Here is a 13,766-nt window from a genome sequence, read left to right on the forward strand (position 1 = left end):
TCACCTGGCTTTTTACATGTGTATATTCTATTATGATTTTTAAACTGGTTGTTGGCAATTACTAAATTATACTTTGTGCAAAACTCTATAAGTCAGTCCCATCTTTCATTCCTTTTGCCTTGCCCAGCCCATATTCACCCACAATATTTCTTTGCTTTTTCCAATGCTTACATTCCAATTTCCAACTATTATTAAATTTACATCCCCTTTTATGTTTTAATTTCTTCATCAATGTTCGTATACACACTACCTCATCATCATCATGGGCATTTTAGGAATATAGACATTAACAATTGTCGGCTTAGGTTTTGATTTAATCCTTATTACAATGATTCTGTCACTATGCATTTTGTAATAATCTACTCTCTTCTGTATCTTCTTGTTAATTACGAAACCTACTCCTGCCTGCCCTTTATGGAAATGTAAAATTACAAATGATTGACAAATATGCAATTTTAAAAACCAGACTGGGATAAGTAAAGAGAGTGTTTATAACTCAAACTAGTATTAAATACAAATCAAAGAATTAGAAAGGAATTCTTAAAAATGTTTGCATGAAGAACTTTATTAAGCATGGAAATACATGAACAACAGGTAAAACAGAAAGAACAGAGTTGTTTGAAATGTGGTATTACAGAAGGATGTTGAAAGGTAGATAAAATTCCCAATAAAGAGTTATTTAGATGAATAGGTGATAGAGAATTTGTTTGCCTCATGTAAAAACAAACTAGGTTAACTAATCATGTGTTAAGATAAACATGTTTAGTTAATTTATGTAATATGATGCTTGCTTAGAAAGTTCTCAGCTTGAAAAAGAAAACAAGATTATTTAGAAATGTTTATTTTTTTTTTCTCAATGAAGACGCCTTGCAATTTGATATATTTACCAGTAACTTTACAATTTTTACTCTCAGTGTATGTGATTTGTCAAACTCTTTAAAATAAGCAGAGGTAACTACTTTCGCCTTATCCATTCAAAGTGAATTTTCATTCAGAAAACCATTTCTTCAGTTTCAGGAAGAGGAAGTAATGAGAGCCAAATCGTATGAATTTGGTGTATATGAAAATACTTCAAAATGTAGATTGTAGTTTTGCAGCAACCAAAGAATTGTGTGCAAGCGCATTATCATGCTGAAAGAGCACTTTATTTTTGGGTAGATGTAGATGTTTAGCCTGAATAGCATCCTTCATTCAGTCCAGTGGTGAAGTGTAATACTCCTGGTGACAGTTCTGTCTTTTTCCAAAGATAATCTATGAGAACACACAAGAATACTAAAAAAAAAATCAGCAGTTCATTTTTGGCTTTCATTCATTTTAACCTAAGTCTGTATTTTTATGGTAAAATAATATTATTTTATTGAAAAAGAATAACCAAAATTATGAATTCTTATTTGTAATTTTTATGTAAAAATATTAATTTCTAATATTATGATACAAATTCCTTCCCTAATGGGGAGCTCCCAATTTATTATTTAACAAAACAAGTTTTGAGGATTAAAAATTTGAATTGAAAAAAATAATATTTTTCTTTATATACTCTGAGGAAAAGCATTCAGGTAAAATTAATTTTTAAGAAAATAATTTCTAATTAGTGATACTAAATTAAAAAAGAACTTTTTAAAAGTGTTTAAAAAAGTCTATTTAATTAAGTCTAAACACCCTTGATAACAGTTCAGTAAAATGCTGAGTTGTTTTTAAATAATCCAATAATAGCCAATGTGTTTGTATAGTTATTTTTTTAATATATAAAATTTTAGAAGAAGATTTCATTGTTGTAACAATTGCTACATAATGAAAAATTAAAATATCACTGCTAGCTGCATCCAACATGACATTTAAGTTTTTCTACTTTTGTGACAATAGAAACCTTTCTGATCTGTATTAATTATAATAATTAAGCTATCAAGTAAGCTAAATAATTAAACAAAAAGAATTACAGCATCACAGAGATATTTTATTATGCTATCAGATTATTGTAATATACAGTATTTCAAGATAATATTTAAATCCACATTTCATTAAATAATTTATTTCTAATTAATCATTTGTTCTAATGATAGAACTTATATATTTAAGTGATTCTTCAAATCAAATACACAAATAAATTTAAATAAGTAATGTCTAAAAATATAAAATTTATTGAAGGCTCCATTATAAATAATACAATAGATTAATTAGAAAGCATGTAAATAACATGTCTTCAAAAATGATAAATCAATCAAATATACAATATTCAAACAAGTGGTAAATCACAATATAAAAATACACTCTAACTTCTAAGATAAATATTTACAAGAATCTAAAAATTACTTTTTAACTGAACAAAAACAGTCAGTCTTATATTAAATTTACAAACTCAAATTTTTTTACAACATTTACAAATTAAAAAAAAAATAAATTACTTATTTTTAAGTCTATTTTCTATGACTTTTCATAAATATGTATAAATATACACTCACAAATCAATAAAAAACTTAATACTATAATAAATAGAGGTGTAATAATAAATTATTAACAGCCACATCTTTTTGTTTAACATTTAGTTATACTCGCTTATTAAGATTCTGGAGAATGCTAGTGAATACATTAAGTTATGTAAGTGAAATTAGTTTGTGTATAGTAACATATTTTGCTTGCCACTGGATACTTATTGCTATCCAGTGGCAAGCAAATTAATCATTCTACATCGTTTGTTAATGTTATGTCTGCTAGACTTTGACTGCACAGGCTTCTGCAGCCTTAAAAAGAAATGCATACACACATACACTGGTGAGCACATGAGCATGTTTCACCACCTCTGAGGCTGCAGCAATAATTTCCTTAACCCGCTCAAAAAAACTCGTTTTCTAACTTGTGCAAAAACTTTGCTTACAAAACTTATACATCAGTCACTAGGTGATTGAGTGTTGAGAAAGGGATTTAAAATGAGAAGTTTGCAAGTATCTCAAAAACTACTAATTTTACCAAAAAATTTAATCATATCTTAAAAACTTTACAAAATTTCCTAAAATTTGATTTAATTTCAGACATAAAAACAAACGGAATGTGTAATAAAGATATAATTTAATTAAATTAAAAATTGGACCAGCAACTTGGAAAGGCAATTATTTAAAGGCTTGGCTTTAAATAATAAACTTATTTACACTGTTTATTAATGAATTGGTTTGCTTGAATTGAGATTAGCTTTGGTTAATTTTTTTTATTTTTACAATAAAAAATATTTAATAAGAAATGAAAACAATCACATGTGGAGACTTGAAAAGGACATTATTTCCTTTCCTTGAGAAGATTAGTTCAGGGAAAAGTAATAACCGAGTGGTCTGTAAAACGTGAGCTAAAAATGAAAAAGAATGATAATCTAATTTCGCTTAACAGAATAAGTGAACTTGAACAGTATTCTTGTGCAAATAATTTAGAAATACATGGTATACTCGAAGAGAAAAATGAAAATTTAAATTTAGTAATTCAAAATGTTGCTAAAGCTCTTGACTACCTAATATCTGAAACCGACATAGATGTGTGCCATAGGCTAACTAACAGAACCCAAAAAAGACCAGCTACAATTATAGTTCGCTTTACCAGAAGATCCATAGTAGATGCATCTTAAATAGAAGGTGTATCAAGGGGAACCTGGATTGTGGGACTGATGATACAGTGGACCATGTCCTCTATGTCTGTTCCCGATACGAGGTCGAACGTTTACGAGCTGTTAGGGAACTTGAGAGAATACATTCCTTTCTGGATCTCCGAATTAACTGGATGATCCGCAAGCAGTGGTCTATAGTGGTTGGATTTCTTTGTGCCCTTACGATGTGTAGGTCTGCAGAGGAGTTTAATCGAGGTAGGACCCCAGGTGGCTAGGGTTCCGGCCTAGGCATTGGATTGGTTGCAGGTAGGCACATTGGCATCATGCCACAGTTATATTGGTGTTTGTGATTTGATTTGCGGCTCCTGCTGGTAGGGGTGGCCGCACTGCCACGGTACAGTAACCCGTGTGACCGGGGGCATGGCTTCATTCTGCCAGTAGCGGTCCTGATTGTGACTTGGTAATGCCATGCGAGACTCCATGATGGGACTGGGTGGGGGTGCGGGATTTGTCCCCAACTCCTGTGCGGACTGGAATGAGGTTATGTTCCCCCTTGTTAGGTGATCTAAATTGGTCGACTTATTTGGGTGTAGGTCTGAATTCTATGTTGCATAAGACATAATTTTGATTGGTATAAGTGTAGCACTGATTTATCTTTAAACTTGTTCGTTTTCTGAGGCATTCACAGTTACAAACAGTGCTGTCAAATCTGGACTAGGCGCAGGGTTGGTTCGCTGCGCACTTCCGCGATTTTGGTTAGTTAGTTTGAGGGAATCATTTTAGGTTGGGTGTGAAGATGTTCGTTTGAGGCTTACGTAAAGGAAAAATTTGATTTGTATTTTACTGATCCAAATGTCTGCCAAGGCATTTACATCGGTGGCATCCCGACCACGGCCTGGTTGATGACTGTGAGAAGTAATCAGTTAGAGGGTCTAAGGACGACCTCTGGTAAAGCCCCTCAAGACTCAGAAAGGAGGGGCTGGTGTGGCGACCGGTAACATCACAAGGTGGGTGCTTCCCTATACGGGGTTGGGATGTATCAAGGGGAACTTCTCAATGAGAACCAGGGGGTTGCCAAACGATAATCCAGTGTGTGAAAATCTTTCAACTGATCATAGGAAAGTGTTTTCAATGGAAAGAGAATTGAAAAAGGAAAAGGGTTTCAAGTAAATGTGAGTATGTAACAGAAGAATTTTTTTATGTAGAGGTGATGGTGCTCCTGCACATGTGCTTACTTCAGTTGATGATGTGGATAAATTTAAATATGTTTTGTTAAGATATTTATTACTTACTTTTTTCTTTAAAGTGTTTTGTTAAGTTTTTTATTATTATTTTCTTTTTATGGAAGAAAAATCTTTATTTCTAATTAACCAAAATATAAGAGCATGTGTAAAAATGTTGATTTATTCTTAAATGAAATTACTGTGTTAAAATTATTTCCTGAAATAATATAATTAACTGAGATATGGATTTAAGATGAACTAAATAATTATCAGATTGATGGATATAATTATTATGCCAAATGTAATGAAACTTATAGAGCTGGAGATGTAATATTGTATGTGCAAAATGACATTCTAGTCAAGGTCAAAGAGACCAATTTCTTACTGGCTGGTGGTATTTCTTCACCTTTGTTTGTTGATAACTATGTTTGTAATTTTTTGCTTTCTATACATATCATTGGTCGCCAGCGGAAGTATTTATTGAGTTATGTAATTTCTTAGATATCCACGATAGTAAGCCTGTAACAATGCTTGTAGGAGATAAAAATTTGAGCCTTTTAGAGGGATACAATATTGTTAATAAATATAAATTTTTGCTTTATTTATATGGTATGGAGTCTCTGGTCAACACCCCTGCAAGGATGGAAACAAACACTATAGATAATATTTTCATTAAATGTAAACAATTCAAAGAAATGTCTTCTGTTTTTTTGCTTATGACACACATGCTGGCATCACAGACCATTCCTTTATACTTATCTGGACTGATATTAAAAAGCTTATATGTAAAGAAAATTCAGTATGTAACACTTTATATCAATATAGTTTTATTAATTTTGTTAGGTTTAAACATGAGATCTTAAACGCTGATTAGAATAGAGTATTTAATGAAAAAGACGTAGACAGAGCTTTTGAGTTTTTTATGAACTTTTAAAAGTACGCTCTGAAAAAAACAAAGATTGCAAAATAAAAACTAAAAATCTCATCAAAATTAGATCCTCGGTATCGGATAATTTATTAAATAAAATTAAAAGAAAAAATTTATTGTATAAAAAAGTTAAAAATCAACCATATAATTTAGATTTAAAAAGATATTACATAAAGAATATATGACAAAGAAGTCTAATATTTTAGAATTTTTTTATTAATAACACTGGTAATACTATGAAACAGAGGAAACTAATTGTTCAGTTAATAGGTAAAAAGAATAAAAAATATGAAATAGACAGAATTAAAGCAGAGATAAACAGCCAGAGATAGTTGATGAGGTTCAAAAGGTTTCAGATATTTTCAGTTACTATTTGTTAGGAATCGCAAAGAAATTAAAAACACCTCTTGAGAATATTATAGTACAGAATTAATATTTTTACTTCAACCGAAGTTGAAGCCACTATTTTCCTAGAGGCTACACATTATCTCGAGATTGAAAAAATTATAGTCTATGAAAACCAAAATGTCATCTGGTTTTGATGAGATTTCTTTATATGCCCTAAAATTCATGTGTGAACATATTTCTCATGTCTTTGTGTATTTATGCAATTTAAGTCTGCAGTGAGGTAAACTTCCAGATAAACTTAAACAAGCAGTGGTAGTTCCTATTTATAAAAAAGGAGATAGTAATTATGTCAGGAACTTTAGGCCCATAGCCCTGCTTTCACAGTTTTCAAAGATTCTGGAAATAAAAGTCAAGACTGGTTAACATTTTAATAAAAATAATTTTTTCAGTGTTAAGCAATTTGGCTTTCAGAAAAATGTAGGCACTGAAAATGCCTTGCTTAAATTTGTCTCAATTGGTAAACTGAATCAACGAAGATTCTAAAGTTGGCACCCTCTTTCTGAATATACAAAGGCCTTTGATGCTGTTGATCATAATATATTATTAAATAAGATGGAGCAAGCAGGTATAAAGGATTTAGCCTTTTTTAACTGGTTTGAATCCTATTTAAAGGGAAGAACTCAAAAGGTTAAAATTAAAAGCATGCTCAGTAAGAGGGAGTAATAGAATTTGGTGTTCCTCAGATTCAATTTTGAGCCCAATTCTGTTCCTAATTTATATTAATGACTTCTGTTCTGGCAGATTTCAAGGTTATTTGACCTCATTTGCAAATGATACTGCCCTTTTTTATAGAGAAAAGTTTTGATCGAGTTTTGAAATCTATCGAAGAGGACTTATTTAAAATTACACTGTGGTTCAAAAACAGAATTACATTAAATGTATCTAATTCCAAATACATAATTTTCCAGTTAAAGGGTGAGAAAACTAGCAACTTGCATGGTGAATTATCATAATCGCACTTGCTATAGAATAGTTGAGTATAGTTGTGATAGTACTGACCAAGTCAATAGTATGAAATATCTAGGGTTAACTACTGATTGCAATCTTTCGTGGGAAAAACTTATTCTTAGTCTAAAGAATAAAATGTTTTGTTACATGAGAAAGTTTTATTATCTTCAAGATTTCTGTCCAGTTGATGTTCTAAAAATGCTTTACTTGGTTTTGGTTGAATCTCAATTGAGTGTTGGGGTAGTGTGTATTTTAAGAAAATCTGGTCCGTAGTTATAGGCCAAAAACATCTTATATGTATATGTAGAATATCTGCTAGAACACATTCATACCTGTTTTTTTTATATTTTAAACTTACTTGCTCCCTTTGAGACATTTATATTTGTTTAAGGTACTTAAAACAAGTACATTATCAAGTCTTGGGAGTGGAGATTTAATTCATAAGCTACGTATAATTTGTAACTCTGTTGTACATTGTAAATAATATTGTATTGTTTGTCTTAAAAAGCGTATTCTTAGTTTGAAAAATAAATAATTATTAAAAAAAATGTGTATTATTCAATGAATTAACATTTTATTTTTATAATAAGTACAACTGCTTACATCTACACCTATCAATACACATGTAATTGGTGAGGTGTCTGTAATGGTTTATAATGATGATGATGAAAATCATTAAATGATAATGGTAACTTTAGTATTACCAATGATGAAATAGATCAGCTTCCAGCAGCAAAATTGAACAAAAGATGTATTTTAATGGTAATGAAAGTGTCAAGAAGCATTAGCAGGATCAGAATCACGGCAATTAAATCACAATAATATTGTCAATATTGAGACTGTACAATCCATCACAGGAGAATGACATCAGCAATAAACTGTTAAATAATACAGGAGAAACAATATAATTCAAAAAATAAAAGTCAGTACACGTCTACACATTCATAGACCAGAAAACTGAGCTAAACATATTGCTGAAAAATTTAAGACAGACAAACATTAATGATGTAGGAAATATTTTAGCTGAACAATCATTAAATCTGCTCATTATGATAAGCTAAATTTAAAATGCATAACTCTCACAAATTAAAAGGTAGATTATTAATAAAATTTTCTGGTAGTTACAGAATGTTGAGAAACAATGAAACTATATTTTAAATTCAACGATCAAGATCAACCAAAATATGCTGAAAATGCTAAAAGTAATAAATTTCTTAATTACACATTTATTTTAAAATCTGTAGTTAGACACTTAAATGATGTAAAAAAAAGTTATTAGCAAAGCATATGTAAGATCATATATCCAATTTTGAATTTAACATAAACTTTACAAAGCCCCAAAAGGATGAATGTCTGTAGTGTCATATAAAACTTTTACTTCAGTGAAACATATTTAATGAAAAACACAACCGGCTGAGAAGAAAAAATAAGAAATATTTTAAATGATGAAACAGAAAAACTCCAGTTTGCTGCTTCGACTTACAAGCAGTTATGAAGATAATATGTGGACAAGTCAGCCAGTTTTCTTACAAGCGCTATTTAGCATTTATAATTTCACCATTGTAATATTAAAGAAGGTTACTTACTGCTTTCTCTGACATAAATCACTAGCAAAATGTGGCACCAATGAACTTTCTAGCTGGTTATGAAGATTTATCATAAAAGAATGCCCAATAACAAAAGATATTATTTTTTTAAGCAGATCGCTATAGCTAACATAAAATTTTTAGTTGTACTGTTTATGTACCTGTTACAAAACTCTCACACTCGATTCAATAACCCTTAAATTTTTGGTGGTAAGGTATACCCACAATGAAGATAAATACACTGATAGAATGAAGAAAATGCTAAACTGAGCTCTGTTATTTACACTGGCTCAATTAATTTCACTTTTAAGCTTTACTAAGAAAGCAGGATAACTTAATAAAATATTTAAAAAAAACTCTTGAAAGATTTTATTGCTGAGGGGATTAGAGCTCTGCTTCGATTTCTTTTATTCTATTTTTGTGTTGTTTTGTTTTATAAATTATGTTTTTGTTGTTGTTGTTGTTGTACATGTTTGTTTTGTTTCAGTGTTACTGTTCCATGTAATATTTTTGTTTCGCGTGTTGTGTGTTGAACTCACTTTTGCCTTCTACGGGTAGGTAGTTCAATTCCTTTGTTAGTCAGGTATTTTCAGTCTGGCTTAAGACTTGGTGAGCTGATTGTTTTGAGTTCATTAATTAGTAGCATACCGATGGGAATGTCACTTGTGGCATTCGCATCGGTGGCATCTTGACTGAGGCAGACTGGAATACTTCAAAAACTGAGGTTTTGAAGATGACCTCCAGTGAAACCCATAAGGGCTTGGAACAGAGGGGGTGGTGGAGGGTGTCTTCCCTACAGGGTCAGGATAACAAAAAAAATACCTTTTATGTTTTAAAGAAGTCACATTAACAACAATGTTTTGAAACAATTAATTTCTAATGCACATCATAAGCCCAAGAAGTATTACTATTCTATAAAAGGCATAAAATTTTCACCAGGAATTGCTCAGAAAAAAGATTCATTTTCTTTGTGCAGAAATACATCAATCCCACAGCCATAAAGTAATGCTAATAATTAAAGAAGTAATCTAGAGAAAACAGGATTCATTTTTATTTTACCTGTTTTATTACAATCACAATAGATGCTGTGTTTAAGTAAGAAAATAATAACAATTCAAAAGAATAATACTACTATAATTATTTGTAAGTTCACTTCAATAAAGAAATAATCATAATTTATCTAAAAAACTTAAATAAAACAATTCTAATTTTTATTGCTCTACTAATAATTGATAAATTCAATTGCCTTAACACCAACGGCATCCATTTATCTGACAAGTTCATTATTTTTAATGCAGTCTCTAGATCAATTATGTGAACATAGACATAGAGATGTGAAACTTAAGATACTTGGATGAACACCAATATGATCACCTAGATTTATTTGGAAACCAACAGATGACAAATTCACTAATGTAATAAGGAACTTATTTGCTGGTGACAGAGCACAGCTACTATTTGTTTTTTTTATGCATCTGCTTTAATACATGAATTAATCTATTACCAATGCCTTTTTGAAGACAGTGATTAAAAGACTCGATTTAATCTAATTTTCTAAGTGATTTATTCTGATTCATATACGTCTTGGTCTTCAGTACATCTTTGCATAGTAGTTTTAGATTCAAATTCTACCAGCTCTTCAAAAATTTTAATTCAATTTTACATGTTGAGAAAAATGTTACACACTGTTTGAAATCAATATAAAGCTTTAAAAACTATTATTATAAACAACAGTAAACTGACTTACATTAATGTATATCGGTAATATTATTTAGTATTATTGTCTAATGTAATCCTGTGTCAAAACCAAAACTTTTATTTTAATGCAATCCTGAGTCAAAACCTTTATTTTAAGATCATTTATCACTTTGGAAGTAAGGTAATAAATATTCTGAAATTATAAGAGCAAAATGTGGACTGCTGTTAAAGTATAAACATTTCTTTTTTTTTTGCAGTTGTCCATCTGATTTCAACACTACACAGTTAGCAGTCTGTAATGCTCTGAATAAAAAGTTCAGTTTTCAAATAAACTCAAATAATTATACAAAAAATAAGAAATTTTTTGAAAAAACTGTACTGAATATCTTCAAGTAAAGAATCTGTTAATAAATTTTAAAATGTTACCGATTCATTATCATCATTTTACTTTACTACATACAAAAAATACTTTAAAAGCTGATCTACATGTTAAATTTAAATCTCTCCTACTAGCATATTATGCCATCAAAGAGATGGTTTTTATGAGTAGTGTAGCATATCTGGTGGAAAGCAATCATGATTAGTTACACATTAGTAACCTTTTGTTTATATTTGAATGCGATTTATTATAAAAACTATCTTTCTGGACTGTTGTTATTTATGTAGTGATTATGTAAAAAAAAATTGCTAATAAGTTACAGAGATAATTAAAATTATATGGGAGCCCCCTTATGTAAAATTAAAGAATTTTACAGAAGTGGCTTGTAATAGATCAGAAATTGTTTGCCTTCATTAAGTACAGTTTAATATTTATTGAGACTTCTTTATTAGAGACATTAAATTATTATTATTATACGAAAGACCTCTTTTATGAGTATATGTAGAATTCATAATGGCAAACAAGAAATTATGATTTTCATCATTAGTTGAACTATAAATTGTTAAATATTGCTACAAATCAATAAACATAAACAGAGTTGACTATATCCAAAGGAGTAATAGAGAATTTCCAAGTAAAGAAACACTAATATTTAAGTAGATAAATAAATGGGAATGGAGACATAAAAAGTTAATTTCATAAAAAAATACATTAAAGATAGCAATATACATAGGTACTAATCATAAGAAATACTAATCAAGACCAAACTTCAGTATTTCCTTTTCTTCTAAAGTTGCAGTACTCAGAAAAATGAAGACATTGTTTTGAAACTATGTTATGTGGTACAATATTCCTAAATACATTTCATCTTAACACAAGGTAGTACTAAAACCTACACCTCATAGTTTTAATATTGACAGACTGTAGATATAATGAGTATACACATTTAATGCCTGTTTCATTAACTGCAGAAAGAACCATGATAAAAAACTGAAGATTTTGCAGTATCAGATATCTCAACAGTAATGTAGAAGTTGTAAAATGCAGTAATAAGTGGATGCTACAGTAAAAGTACCATAATTATCATTAAAGTCAAAAAGCATTTAAAAATTATCATCACTAAATCCTTAACACGTAAAAGTGTTCAAAAATTTATAGATAACATATATAATTTAATATTTTACCAGATAATTTTCATAAAAAATCAAAACAATTTCAATACAGCATAACTTAATATTTCCTTTCTTTGTTTTCTCTTTAAAAAAAAAACAACATAACAATGACAGAAGATAACAATCATGGATAAACTCGAAGACCTAGTTAACAACCTTAGACAGATTGCAGAAGAACTAACCCTAATAAAACACTGTAAAAAAAAATTAATGGTGGAACAGCAAATGCAACAAAACAGTAGAGAAGAAACATCAGTATGGCTATTACACCAATCAAAAAATCAGAAACATACTTCCAAAATCTACTTAAACAAAGAAAAGAAACCAAACCCAAGGAAAATAATAGACATACTGAAATCAATAGAAGACTTCAACAAAATGCAGTTGAGAGACTACCACAAAACCTTTGTAACACAACTCCAAAAATACGAATCTACCAATCCTACTAATAAAGGATGAAAACCATAATCTGGTTCATAACTATAAAGACAAAAGAAAAGATGGAAATCCTAGCTATTTCAACAAACTCCTAAATTGCAAAGAACTAACAGAACTCCAAAACTTTGATACCAGTAACCCAATAACAACACCACCGGAAAAAATCAACCCTACCACAGTAAAAGAGGACTATCAAGCACTGGATGAGAAGAAAAATTACAAAGCGACAGGAGATGAGACCTTTGTAGAGATTTGGAAATAAGCAGGAAGAACAGCAAAAATTGCCCTTCATCAACAGCTTGTCAACATCTAGATCAAAGAACTATCAGAACACTGGTGATAACTCACATCCACCTACTACACAAGAAAGCAGACAAAACAGACCCTAACAACTACAGGGAAATCTCACTCTTAGACACAACATACATAATCCTTTCGAGGATCATCCTCAACATAATTGGTATACAACTTGAGAAAGAACTAGAATACAAGTAAAAGAACCCTAGAGAAGCTGTCCAGACCAGGTCATGAGTCTCAAGCCAATAATGGATTACAACAGAAAATAAAGTAGAGACATGGTGATAATGTTTGTAGACTTCAAGAAAGTATATGATTGCATCCACAATCACCACTAAAAATTCTGAGACACTTCAGACTACATCTCAAATTAATAAACATGATAAAACTGACTCACAAATACTAAGTCAAAAGTGAAATTCAGAGGCAAACTCTCAGAACCATTTGAGATCAAAACATGATTGCACCAAGGTGATGGACTCTCACCACTACTATTCAACTGCACTCTGTAAATGGTAATGAGGGAATAGCTCAAAAAATGCCCTCCAAAAATAAAAATTTGGTCAAAAAAAAAAACTGTCTTGGTTTCGCCCACTTGGCACTGCTAGTAGACTCTGACAAAGCTAAACAGATATTACAACTTCAAAACATTGCAGTGGTAAATCGTACCCAACAAAGTCGTGCAAAGAGTTAGAACCCATTACTGATATCATATGTAAGAGGAGACTAGGATTCTTCGACACATAATGAGAATATAAGATTTGAGACTTCTAAAACAACTAGTGCAGTACAATCTCGACTTGAAAAACACCACGACAGGATGCAGATATGAAAGTTTTGTAGATGCAATACAGACCGAGTTATGCCTCATTGAAGGTAACTTTTTGTTCACTGAAAACTGAAGTCGAACCTTTCAACATTACAGAAAATTTCTTGAGGAAAACTTATGGGATATTTTTCAAAGTACTTGAAAAGACCTTTAAAATTAGCTTTGGTAAAGTCATTAGCATGAAAACTTAACAAAGTTATGATGAAAATAAAACGGTTGTCTCACTTTTTCAAAAAAATCAGCAATGAAACAAATGATTTTTCCGCAAGAATTT

This window comes from Lycorma delicatula, chromosome 1, assembly GCF_047948215.1.
Source record: "Lycorma delicatula isolate Av1 chromosome 1, ASM4794821v1, whole genome shotgun sequence".
Lineage (NCBI taxonomy): Eukaryota > Metazoa > Arthropoda > Insecta > Hemiptera > Fulgoridae > Lycorma > Lycorma delicatula.